This window comes from Pseudophryne corroboree, chromosome 3 (genome assembly GCF_028390025.1).
Source record: "Pseudophryne corroboree isolate aPseCor3 chromosome 3, aPseCor3.hap2, whole genome shotgun sequence".
NCBI lineage: Eukaryota > Metazoa > Chordata > Amphibia > Anura > Myobatrachidae > Pseudophryne > Pseudophryne corroboree.
The window spans coordinates 342,078,376-342,091,021 of NC_086446.1; the positions used below are offsets into that span (position 1 = coordinate 342,078,376).

At 43.5% G+C, this 12,646-nt stretch overlaps 1 protein-coding gene across 2 annotated transcripts in view; it reads left to right on the forward strand.

Annotated features, from left to right (window-relative positions):
- Positions 1–12,646, forward strand: part of MRPL45 (mitochondrial ribosomal protein L45) — a 101,208-nt gene that overhangs the window by 68,580 nt on the left and 19,982 nt on the right. The window lies entirely within an intron of this gene.

Sequence of the window (12,646 nt, forward strand, 5' to 3'; positions counted from 1 at the left end):
TAAACCTCTTCTTGAGCTTTAATGTTGCAGTGGCTACTCAGGGCCAGCTCTTCCATTAGGCAGGTTTAGGCAGCAGTCTAAGGGTGCCGGGACCTGAGGGGGCAGCCCGAAGTGGCTGCCTGTGAGGAAAATGAAGGATGTCTCTGATTATGCTTATTGCTGATGACAGCCGCATCCACAACTACACCAGCTGTTTGTTTATACCTGCTGCAGCCGCTTCATCTGGCTGTCAGTGTTATGAGCCAAGTGCAGCAGTGTCGGCACCCCGTCCCCTTCCCTCTCCTCGCTTCTGACAGAGCCATTTGTGCAAGCTCCATGAATGAGCAGCTGGAGCCAGGCAGGTAAAGGAACTTTTTAATGGCTTCTTGGTGTGTAACTGAAGCTATTGGATGCTGTGAGAGGGGGGTTAATAGGTGCTGGGTGGGGAGAGGTTAATGGGTGCTGACAGTGTGGACGAATGTGTTAATGCTGAGAGGGTTAATTGATAAATGGATTCTTAGGAACAGGTTAATGAGTGCTGAGTGGGTAAATTGATTAATGGATTGTTGGTTGGAATTGTTTAACGGGTGCCGTGGTGAATAGATGAATGTTAATGGGTGCTGATAGTATGGACGAATGAGGGATGTTAATGGGTGCTGATAGTATGGACGAATGTGTTAATGGATGCTGAGCTGGTGAATTGATGGATTCTTGGAGACGACTGGGTTAATGGGTGCTGAGTGGGGGTGAATTGGTAGATGGTGTTGATGGGACAAAGGTGAATGGGCGTATTGGGTGCACTTGGTTCTGAAATAATTATCAGGGTGGCAGAAATAGAGGGCTAGGTACCGTAGTATGGAGTAGAAAATGTTCTAAAAGACACTTTTATTAAGACAATGGATGATAGGCATACAAAACAGTCAAAATTAGCAATAAGCGCCATTGAGCAATGTAAAGTATACATAGGATATTGCACCATAATATAACACAGCGTGGTTACAGTGATTAGACAAGGTAAAAACAGAGCCCATAAGTTTGCATCGTGGCATATATATCTATCTATCTATCTATCTATCTATCTATCTATCTATATATATCTATATATCTATATATCTATATATATATATATATATATATATCTCTATATATATATATATATATATATATATATCTATCTATATATATATATATATATATATATATCTATCTATCTATCTATCTATCTATCTATCTATATATATATATCTATATATATATATATATATATATATATCTCTATATATATATATATATATCTCTATATATATATATATATATATATATATATATATATATATATATATATATATATATATATATATATATATATATATATATATTAGTCGTAGAAAAGATAGGCGGCACTCCAGGGTTTTGTTCAAACAAAATTGTGTATTGGCATCACAAAATACACAGTAACCGACGTTTCGGGGTCCGTGGCCCCTTCTTCAAGGTGTATGTGACAAAGTGAAAAAGGCTTACCTTATAAGCTGGTGAATGTCCCGCCACCCGTGCGTGAAGACGGACGCCTCCGGCCACTCTGTCCCCGCTGCGTTCCCTGGACTTCCGGGGTCGGCTGCGGATGACGTCACGCGTCTGTGCGTCGGGTTGCTATGGTAGCAGCCGGCGCTTGAGATCGCGCTGGCCGGGGCTGTCAGGATACAAGAGAATGAATAGAGATAAGAACTGTGAAACACCCATGCTAAACGTGTCTGTAATACATCATAAAGCATTGACTATGAGATGGATACATATAAAAGGGGACAGTGGTGAATTAATGCTAGCGTCTGGGAACAACCCTAGTGATAGGAGCCAAGATAGTTTGACTGGGGGAGGTGTAGTTAGCCACGATCCCAGTTAGTGATCCCCCGCTACAGGTGTCACCCAAATATAGTCTGGTGGTATTACCACTATGTGCCAAAGTGCCTATAGGTCTAATTAATGATTCTCGTGTTTGTAACAGTAAGACAACAAATCAATTATACTGGTAAAGATGTCGATACCAGTAGTAGTATTGTTAATTTACACTACGTTCCCACAGTAGTGGAAGTTATAAAGGATCTTGCAACGTCCATCTTCTGGTTTCCTTAATATATTCAGACCCATTCAGTGTAGAGAATTCCATGAAATGTTCTCATTTAAGCCCGACGGGTTTATAGTGTTGAGTTTAAAGATCCACCTCGCTTCTAGCATGAGGAGTTTGCCCCCTCTATCTCCTCCTCGGATGGAATCTGGAACTTGATCAATGAGGATATGTTTTAGTGAGTTCAACGGGTGCCTCTTCTCTGCAAAATGCCTGGCTATGGGTTGATCGATTTTCTTCCCCAATAGTGCTTGGCTAATGGCCGATCTATGTAGGGCCATACGTTCTCTTGCCGTCCTGATGGTTTTTCCTACATAGCCTTTGCCGCATGGGCATGTTATAAGGTAGACAATATATCTAGACGTGCAAGTTAAAACTTGCCTGATTTGTCCCACCTTATCTGACTGGGGGAATTTGAAAGATGATCCTGTCAGCATATGTGTACACGTCGTGCACCCTAGGCACTTATAGCATCCTGGTTGTTTTGTTAGAAAATTCGAGGGAGGGGTGTCCTTAAACCCTGTTATGTCTGAATGGACTATGCTGTCTTTGATGTTCTTTCCCCTCAAGAAGCAGGCCATTGGTCTCTTGGATCTAAAACATCTGAGATTCCCGTCTGTTCGCACTATAGGCCAGAGAGCTCTCACTGCTCTCTGGATTACTGGGCTGGTAGTAGTGTAAGTGGTCTTCCATGGAATTACCTGTTGAGGTGGTTCTGCCACCTTGGCCGATGATGTACTTTGGATGTTATTTGATAGGATCTCCTCCTTTTGTTGTATTAGTTGGGACCTATCATACCCTCTCTGAACAAATCGGTGGATTAAACAGTCGAGCTGATTAACCAGCGTCGTTCTGTCGCTGTTAATCCTGGCTAATCTCAACATTTGAGATTTAGGTAGACCTTTGATTAAGGGTCTTGGATGGTGGCTGTTGGCCCTCAGTAGGTTGTTCTTATCGGTGGGTTTTGTGTATACAGATGTGGATATCACTTGGTTAGAGCACATCACATGAACATCCAAGTAATCAGCCTCAGTGGTACTGAATTTGAATGTGAACTTGATGGGTGAGTTGGTGGAGTTAATCTGCCTCATTAGTTGTATGAATCTCTCTTCACCACCTGTCCATACCATAAAAATGTCATCTATGAACCTGGTGTATAGTAGGATATGTTCCGAAATGTTGTCATCAAGGAAGAAGAATTTTCTCTCCTCTTGGAACATAAAGGTGTTGGCATACGACGGAGCGACTGAACTGCCCATAGCGCAGCCAGATCGTTGTTCATAGTATTTTCCATTGAACAGGAAATAGTTTCTCCGCAGCGTCAATTCCAGTAGTTGAAGAAACAACCCATGTCCAATGCATTGGACGTCCTCTTGTATCAGGAACCGTTTCATTGCCTCTAATCCCTCAGCATGAGGGATGCTTGTATACAAATTGCACACATCCATTACACATAGTAAGGTGTCTGGAGGGATGTGCTGGAGGCTCTTCAATGCATTCAAGAAATCGGTGGTGTCTTTAATAAAGGTGGGTTGCTTTTTGACCAAGGGTTGTAAAATGAAGTCCAAAAACTGGGATATTGGCTGATATAAGGACTTCCTTGCAGAAATGATGGGACGCCCGGGAGGTTCTGTTAGGTTCTTGTGGATCTTTGGTGTGGTGAAAAGGATTGGTACAACCGGAAAATCCTGTGTGAGCGCTTTATGTAGCTTATTGGTGATTTTCCGGTTGTACCAATCCTTTTCACCACACCAAAGATCCACAAGAACCTAACAGAACCTCCCGGGCGTCCCATCATTTCTGCAAGGAAGTCCTTATATCAGCCAATATCCCAGTTTTTGGACTTCATTTTACAACCCTTGGTCAAAAAGCAACCCACCTTTATTAAAGACACCACCGATTTCTTGAATGCATTGAAGAGCCTCCAGCACATCCCTCCAGACACCTTACTATGTGTAATGGATGTGTGCAATTTGTATACAAGCATCCCTCATGCTGAGGGATTAGAGGCAATGAAACGGTTCCTGATACAAGAGGACGTCCAATGCATTGGACATGGGTTGTTTCTTCAACTACTGGAATTGACGCTGCGGAGAAACTATTTCCTGTTCAATGGAAAATACTATGAACAACGATCTGGCTGCGCTATGGGCAGTTCAGTCGCTCCGTCGTATGCCAACACCTTTATGTTCCAAGAGGAGAGAAAATTCTTCTTCCTTGATGACAACATTTCGGAACATATCCTACTATACACCAGGTTCATAGATGACATTTTTATGGTATGGACAGGTGGTGAAGAGAGATTCATACAACTAATGAGGCAGATTAACTCCACCAACTCACCCATCAAGTTCACATTCAAATTCAGTACCACTGAGGCTGATTACTTGGATGTTCATGTGATGTGCTCTAACCAAGTGATATCCACATCTGTATACACAAAACCCACCGATAAGAACAACCTACTGAGGGCCAACAGCCACCATCCAAGACCCTTAATCAAAGGTCTACCTAAATCTCAAATGTTGAGATTAGCCAGGATTAACAGCGACAGAACGACGCTGGTTAATCAGCTCGACTGTTTAATCCACCGATTTGTTCAGAGAGGGTATGATAGGTCCCAACTAATACAACAAAAGGAGGAGATCCTATCAAATAACATCCAAAGTACATCATCGGCCAAGGTGGCAGAACCACCTCAACAGGTAATTCCATGGAAGACCACTTACACTACTACCAGCCCAGTAATCCAGAGAGCAGTGAGAGCTCTCTGGCCTATAGTGCGAACAGACGGGAATCTCAGATGTTTTAGATCCAAGAGACCAATGGCCTGCTTCTTGAGGGGAAAGAACATCAAAGACAGCATAGTCCATTCAGACATAACAGGGTTTAAGGACACCCCTCCCTCGAATTTTCTAACAAAACAACCAGGATGCTATAAGTGCCTAGGGTGCACGACGTGTACACATATGCTGACAGGATCATCTTTCAAATTCCCCCAGTCAGATAAGGTGGGACAAATCAGGCAAGTTTTAACTTGCACGTCTAGATATATTGTCTACCTTATAACATGCCCATGCGGCAAAGGCTATGTAGGAAAAACCATCAGGACGGCAAGAGAACGTATGGCCCTACATAGATCGGCCATTAGCCAAGCACTATTGGGGAAGAAAATCGATCAACCCATAGCCAGGCATTTTGCAGAGAAGAGGCACCCGTTGAACTCACTAAAACATATCCTCATTGATCAAGTTCCAGATTCCATCCGAGGAGGAGATAGAGGGGGCAAACTCCTCATGCTAGAAGCGAGGTGGATCTTTAAACTCAACACTATAAACCCGTCGGGCTTAAATGAGAACATTTCATGGAATTCTCTACACTGAATGGGTCTGAATATATTAAGGAAACCAGAAGATGGACGTTGCAAGATCCTTTATAACTTCCACTACTGTGGGAACGTAGTGTAAATTAACAATACTACTACTGGTATCGACATCTTTACCAGTATAATTGATTTGTTGTCTTACTGTTACAAACACGAGAATCATTAATTAGACCTATAGGCACTTTGGCACATAGTGGTAATACCACCAGACTATATTTGGGTGACACCTGTAGCGGGGGATCACTAACTGGGATCGTGGCTAACTACACCTCCCCCAGTCAAACTATCTTGGCTCCTATCACTAGGGTTGTTCCCAGACGCTAGCATTAATTCACCACTGTCCCCTTTTATATGTATCCATCTCATAGTCAATGCTTTATGATGTATTACAGACACGTTTAGCATGGGTGTTTCACAGTTCTTATCTCTATTCATTCTCTTGTATCCTGACAGCCCCGGCCAGCGCGATCTCAAGCGCCGGCTGCTACCATAGCAACCCGACGCACAGACGCGTGACGTCATCCGCAGCCGACCCCGGAAGTCCAGGGAACGCAGCGGGGACAGAGTGGCCGGAGGCGTCCGTCTTCACGCACGGGTGGCGGGACATTCACCAGCTTATAAGGTAAGCCTTTTTCACTTTGTCACATACACCTTGAAGAAGGGGCCACGGACCCCGAAACGTCGGTTACTGTGTATTTTGTGATGCCAATACACAATTTTGTTTGAACAAAACCCTGGAGTGCCGCCTATCTTTTCTACGACTATCCATACCACGGAGGGCACCCAGGTCCTTTACAGCATCCAGCGAGTGCCGGGCTACCCCACCAACATATATATATATATATATATATATATATCTCTATATATATATCTCTATATATATATATATATATATATATATATCTCTATATATATATATATATATATATATATATATATATATATCTATATATATATATATATATATCTCTATATATATATATATATATATATATATATCTCTATATATATATATATATATATATATATATATATCTCTATCTATATATATCTATATATATCTATCTCTATCTATATATATATATATATATATATATATATATATATCTATCTATATCTATATATATATATATATATCTATCTATCTATATCTATATATATATATATATATATATATATATATATCTATCTATATCTATATATATATATATATATATATATATATATATATATATCTATATATATATATATATATTGTGACAAGAACACTGGGATAGTGTTTGAGGGCAGGTATATTTGTCCCAGGTTCTTGTCTTACATGTTTTAGAAAATGTTAACTTCTAGGAAAAATGCTTTTTGTTTTGTCTGAACCTTTTCAGTTTGCTGTAAAAGCTGGGTAAAGGCTCTGAGAGAGAGATAAGGCGAGTTCTAGACATTGGGCCCAGTTCGGGTCTTTGGCCTCACAGAGGGCTAATCAGGGTTTCAGCTGTGTAAGAGTGATATAGTGCTTCTAACCTGATTAGTATGGGCAGACTGCCTGGGAAGGCTGCAGGATCTGTGTGTGAGAGACACGCTTTCTGATGCAAGTAAGCTATACAGTATGTACTGAAGAACTCTGTGTTTTGTTTAGTGACAGTTAGGAACATCTTATGTTTAGTTAGTGCCGGACAGGCAAGGTATTTTTATTTTGGGGTTTGTTTTATTTTCTGTTTCAATAAAACTGGCCGGGGTCAGTTGTACCAGAAACTGGACTTGTGTTGTTCCTCAGCTGCTGCGTGCTGCCATATTCCCCAGGAAAAGGCACCTTGCACCCCTACAGTGTTACAACTTGGTGGAGAATGCGAGCAGGCCGTTCTGCGCATAAGTGAAAGCAGCAGCTTTGTGAGGCCTGCAGAAAACGGTGGTTTATGCAGATACAGCCCAGTGTGAAGTTACTGAGACTCACCCCTGAGGGTTTGATATATGTCCTGGGTGAAAGCAGCTGCAAAGCCGCCTGAAAAATCTGTTGACATGGAGGATCTGCTTAAAGCCTTGCTGCAAGCTACAGCGGCTCAGCAGGAGGCCAACCGACAGCAGCAGGTGGCAATGGAGGAAAATTGGAGACTACAGCAGGAGGCCAACAGACAGCAGCAGGTGGCAATGGAGGAAAATAAGAGACAACAGCAGGCAGTTGTTGATGAACTTTACAGGCAACAGCGTCAGGATAGAGAGGCCTTAGCAGAAGTGGTGCAGAGACTTGCAGCTCGGGTTGGAGATGTGGCCGTCAGTGCTCCAACCAGCTCTAGTTCTATACGAGCCAGTCACTTCCTGCAGAAAATGACAGAGGCTGATGATGTGGAGGCCTATCTGACCACGTTTGAAAGGACTGCCGAGCGTGAGAACTGGCCGAAAGCACAGTGGGCCAGTCTGCTGGCACCTTTCCTGTCAGGTGAGCCCCAAAAAGCTTACTTTGATTTAAGCCCTGCTGAGGCTCGGGACTATGATAAACTAAAGACTGAGATCCTGACCCGCCTGGGAGTCACGCTGTCAGTACGAGCACAACGGGTGCACCGTTGGCTGTACGCCATGGAGAAGCCTCCGCGCTCCCAGATGCACGACCTTATTCAGCTAACAAAAAAATGGCTACAGCCAGAGACATTAACTGGTCCCCAGATGGTGGAAAGAGTCGTCATGGACCGCTACTTGAGATCTTTGCCCATGGTCCTGCGCAAGTGGGTGAGCCATGGAAACCCGGGTACTGCTGACCAATTAGTGGACATGGTAGAGAGGTATTTGGCAGCAGAGGAACTACTGATGACCACCCAGCAACCCATAGATCCTCGACAGCGCCCTTCAGTAAAGACTGGTAAGACTGTTCCGTGGGAAAACGTTGCTGGGCGGTTAAGAGAACGCAAGGCTGGAGAGACTGTAAACACTGGCCCTGGAAACAGGCCAATGGGGCTAGAACGGTCTATGCTGCCCAAATGGGTTGATAATCGTGTGGTTAAATGTTTTAGGTGTGGTATGCCAGGTCATGTTATTGCCAATTGCCCAGTCACGCAAGAACCCATGCAATGTGATGCTGCCTTTGAATGTCGCAGAATGTCTTTCTTTGCTAGGTTAGCCTGTACTGTGGTACCTTCACCTGAGCTGGAAAAACAAATGTGTGATGTGTTCTTAGAAGGTAACCGGGTAGAGGCCTTGCTAGATTCAGGAAGTTTAGTTACCCTCGTGAAAGCTGGGTTAGTGAACCCCTTAAAGGTCCAGCAAATACCTATTGGGGTAACTTGCATACATGGGGATACCCAACATTATGCCACTGCTGAGGTGAATATAGAAACTTGTTGTGGGTCAGCAATGGTTAAAGTGGGACTGGTCCCTACCTTGGTGCATGAGGCCATAATAGGGAGGGATTTTCCTCATTTTTGGAAACTGTGGGAATCACGGTTATCAACAGATGTGAGAAGTAAAAAGCCAGTTGATAATACCGGTGATTTTATGGATGTACGTGGGTCTTCGGAACTTTCTGGCCCTTTGCCTTTTGCTAGTTTGGCTGGGGAAGTGACTGATGGGGAGTCCAGTGAGGACCCTCTTGCCGGGAACAGAGACATAGTAGTTAGAACTGAAAGCGTGCCTGACCTGGAGGTAAAGAAGGATCTGTTTGCGTCTGAACAGTTAAAGGATCCTACCTTAATAAAGGCTAGAGAGAATGTTAAGATTGTTAATGGGGAACCTGTGGTACCAGGTGACAGGGTTACGTATCCCCACATGGCCATCTGTAATGAGCTCTTGTACCACATTGTCAAAAGGGGTGAGGATGTGGTGGAACAGCTGGTAGTTCCCCAGCCTTATCGGAGAACGGTACTAGATTTAGCTCATAGTCACGTTACCGCAGGACATTTAGGGGCAGAAAAAACCACTGAGTTTTACAAAGGTTCTTTTGGCCAGGGGTTTATAAAGAAGTGTCTGAATATTGTTCTTCCTGTCCTGAATGCCAGTATCATGCCCCTAGACCCCATTTCAGGAGCCCACTAGTTCCCATGCCTATTATAGAGGTCCCGTTTGACAGAATAGCCATGGATCTCGTGGGGCCCTTGTTAAAGTCTGCTCGGGGCCATCAGTATATCCTGGTAATTATGGACTATGCCACTCGATATCCTGAGGCTGTCCCTTTACGCACTATCACAACCAAGGCGATAGCTAGGGAGCTGGTGCAGGTATTTAGTAGAGTGGGAATACCAAAAGAAATTTTGACTGACCAAGGTACTCCATTTATGTCAAGGATCATGAAAGAATTGTGCAAGTTATTTAAGGTCACTCACCTCAGGACGTCCATCTACCATCCCCAAACTGACGGGTTGGTGGAAAGGTTTAATAAAACATTAAAAAGTATGTTAAAAAAGGTTGTTGAGAGAGATGGGAAAAACTGGGATTGTTTGTTGCCCTACTTGTTAATGGCCATCAGAGAAGTTCCTCAGTCCTCTACGGGGTTTTCTCCATTTGATTTGTTGTATGGTAGACACCCCAGAGGGCTGTTGGATGTTGCCAAAGAGACGTGGGAAGGACAGCCCACTCCTTATAGAAGCGTTATTGAGCATGTAACACAAATGCAGGATAGGATTGCAGCCGTGGTACCTGTTGTCAGAGAGCACATGGAACAGGCCCAAAGTGCTCAACAGAGGGTCTATAACCGGAGTGCCAAGATACGGGAATTTGCTCCTGGAGATAGAGTTCTTGTTTTGGTACCCACTGTGGAAAGCAAATTCCTAGCTAAATGGCAGGGTCCATTTGAGATTAGGGAAAAAGTGAATGAGGTTAATTACAAAGTATACCAGCCGGGAAAGAGAAAACCCGAACAGATCTACCATGTTAACTTAATCAAACCCTGGAAAGATAGGTTGTCTCTGTCAGCGGAGCCTTGCCCTTCGGTGTCTTCACCCCGGTTGCTTCCCGCAGTGAAGGTGTCAGAGACATTATCAGCTGATCAGAACAATCAGGTTAAAGAATTTCTCATCCAAAATAGGGAGGTATTTTCAGAGCTGCCTGGCCGAACGACCATAATAAAACATGACATTGTCACAGAACCAGGGGTCAGGGTTCATTTAAAGCCATATAGGATTCCTGAAGCTCAGCGAGAAGCTATTTCTAAGGAAGTTAAAACCATGTTAGAACTTGGAGTCATAGAGGAGTCTAACAGTGAGTGGTCCAGTCCCATAGTGCTCATCCCGAAGCCCGACGGTAGCATACGCTTCTGTAATGACTTTCGTAAGTTAAATGAGGTGTCCAAGTTTGACGCATACCCCATGCCCCGTGTGGATGAGCTTGTAGAAAGGCTGGGAACAGCCAGGTTTCTCACCACATTGGACCTGACCAAAGGTTACTGGCAAATACCTTTATCTGATAGCGCCAAAGAAAAAACAGCCTTTTCGGTTCCGGAGGGGCTGTACCAGTATAAGATGTTACCCTTTGGGTTGCATGGGGCTCCAGCAACCTTTCAACGGGCGATGGATAAAATTTTGAGGCCCCATAGAAAATATGCAGCTGCCTATTTGGATGATGTGGTAATTCACAGTACAGACTGGGGGTCACATTTGGTTAAAGTACAAGCAGTACTGGACTCAATCAGAGAGGCAGGGTTAACTGCTAACCCAAAGAAGTGCTGCCTCGCAATGGAGGAGGTCAAATACTTGGGCTTCACCATAGGCAGAGGTCTGATTAGGCCCCAATTGAATAAAGTTGATGCTATTCAAAACTGGCCTCGTCCAGTGAATAAAAAACAGGTAAGGGCTTTTTTGGGAATTACTGGGTACTATAGACGGTTTATTCCTAATTTTGCGACCACAGCGGTGCCGTTGTCAGACCTTACCAAAGGGAAGCAGTCAAATGTGGTGAAATGGAACCCTGATGCAGAAAAGGCGTTCCAAGCATTAAAAGTGGCTTTGTGTTCACAACCGGTGTTGATAACACCAGATTTTTCAAAAGAATTTGTGGTACAGACAGATGCCTCAGAGGTAGGGATAGGTGCTGTGCTGTCCCAAACCAGAGATGGGGACGAACACCCTATCATTTATTTGAGTAGGAAACTCAATGAGCATGAAAAAAGGTATGCCATTGTGGAAAAGGAGGCTTTGGCCATTAAGTGGGCACTAGATACCTTGAGATATTACCTCTTGGGTAGACAATTCAGACTAGTGACAGACCATGCCCCTTTAAAATGGATGTATGTAAATAGAGGCAAGAATGCTCGTGTAACTAGATGGTTTCTAGCGTTGCAGGACTTTAAGTTTACTGTCGAACATAGACCGGGAACACAATTGGCCAACGCAGATGCATTGTCTCGCATCTTCTGTTTGGGGGCTACAAGTGTTCCGGCCCCTAGGTCGAAACAGGGGAGGGGGATATGTGACAAGAACACTGGGATAGTGTTTGAGGGCAGGTATATTTGTCCCAGGTTCTTGTCTTACATGTTTTAGAAAATGTTAACTTCTAGGAAAAATGCTTTTTGTTTTGTCTGAACCTTTTCAGTTTGCTGTAAAAGCTGGGTAAAGGCTCTGAGAGAGAGATAAGGCGAGTTCTAGACATTGGGCCCAGTTCGGGTCTTTGGCCTCACAGAGGGCTAATCAGGGTTTCAGCTGTGTAAGAGTGATATAGTGCTTCTAACCTGATTAGTATGGGCAGACTGCCTGGGAAGGCTGCAGGATCTGTGTGTGAGAGACACGCTTTCTGATGCAAGTAAGCTATACAGTATGTACTGAAGAACTCTGTGTTTTGTTTAGTGACAGTTAGGAACATCTTATGTTTAGTTAGTGCCGGACAGGCAAGGTATTTTTATTTTGGGGTTTGTTTTATTTTCTGTTTCAATAAAACTGGCCGGGGTCAGTTGTACCAGAAACTGGACTTGTGTTGTTCCTCAGCTGCTGCGTGCTGCCATATTCCCCAGGAAAAGGCACCTTGCACCCCTACAGTGTTACAATATATATATATATATATATATACTGCTAAAAAAAAATAAAGGGAACACTTAAACAACACAATGTAACTCCAAGTCAATCACACTTCTGTGAAATCAAACTGTCCACTTAGGAAACAACACTGATTGACAATCAATTTCATATGCTGTTGTGCAAATGGAATAGACAACAGGTGGGGATTATAGGCAATTAGCAAGACACCCTCAATAA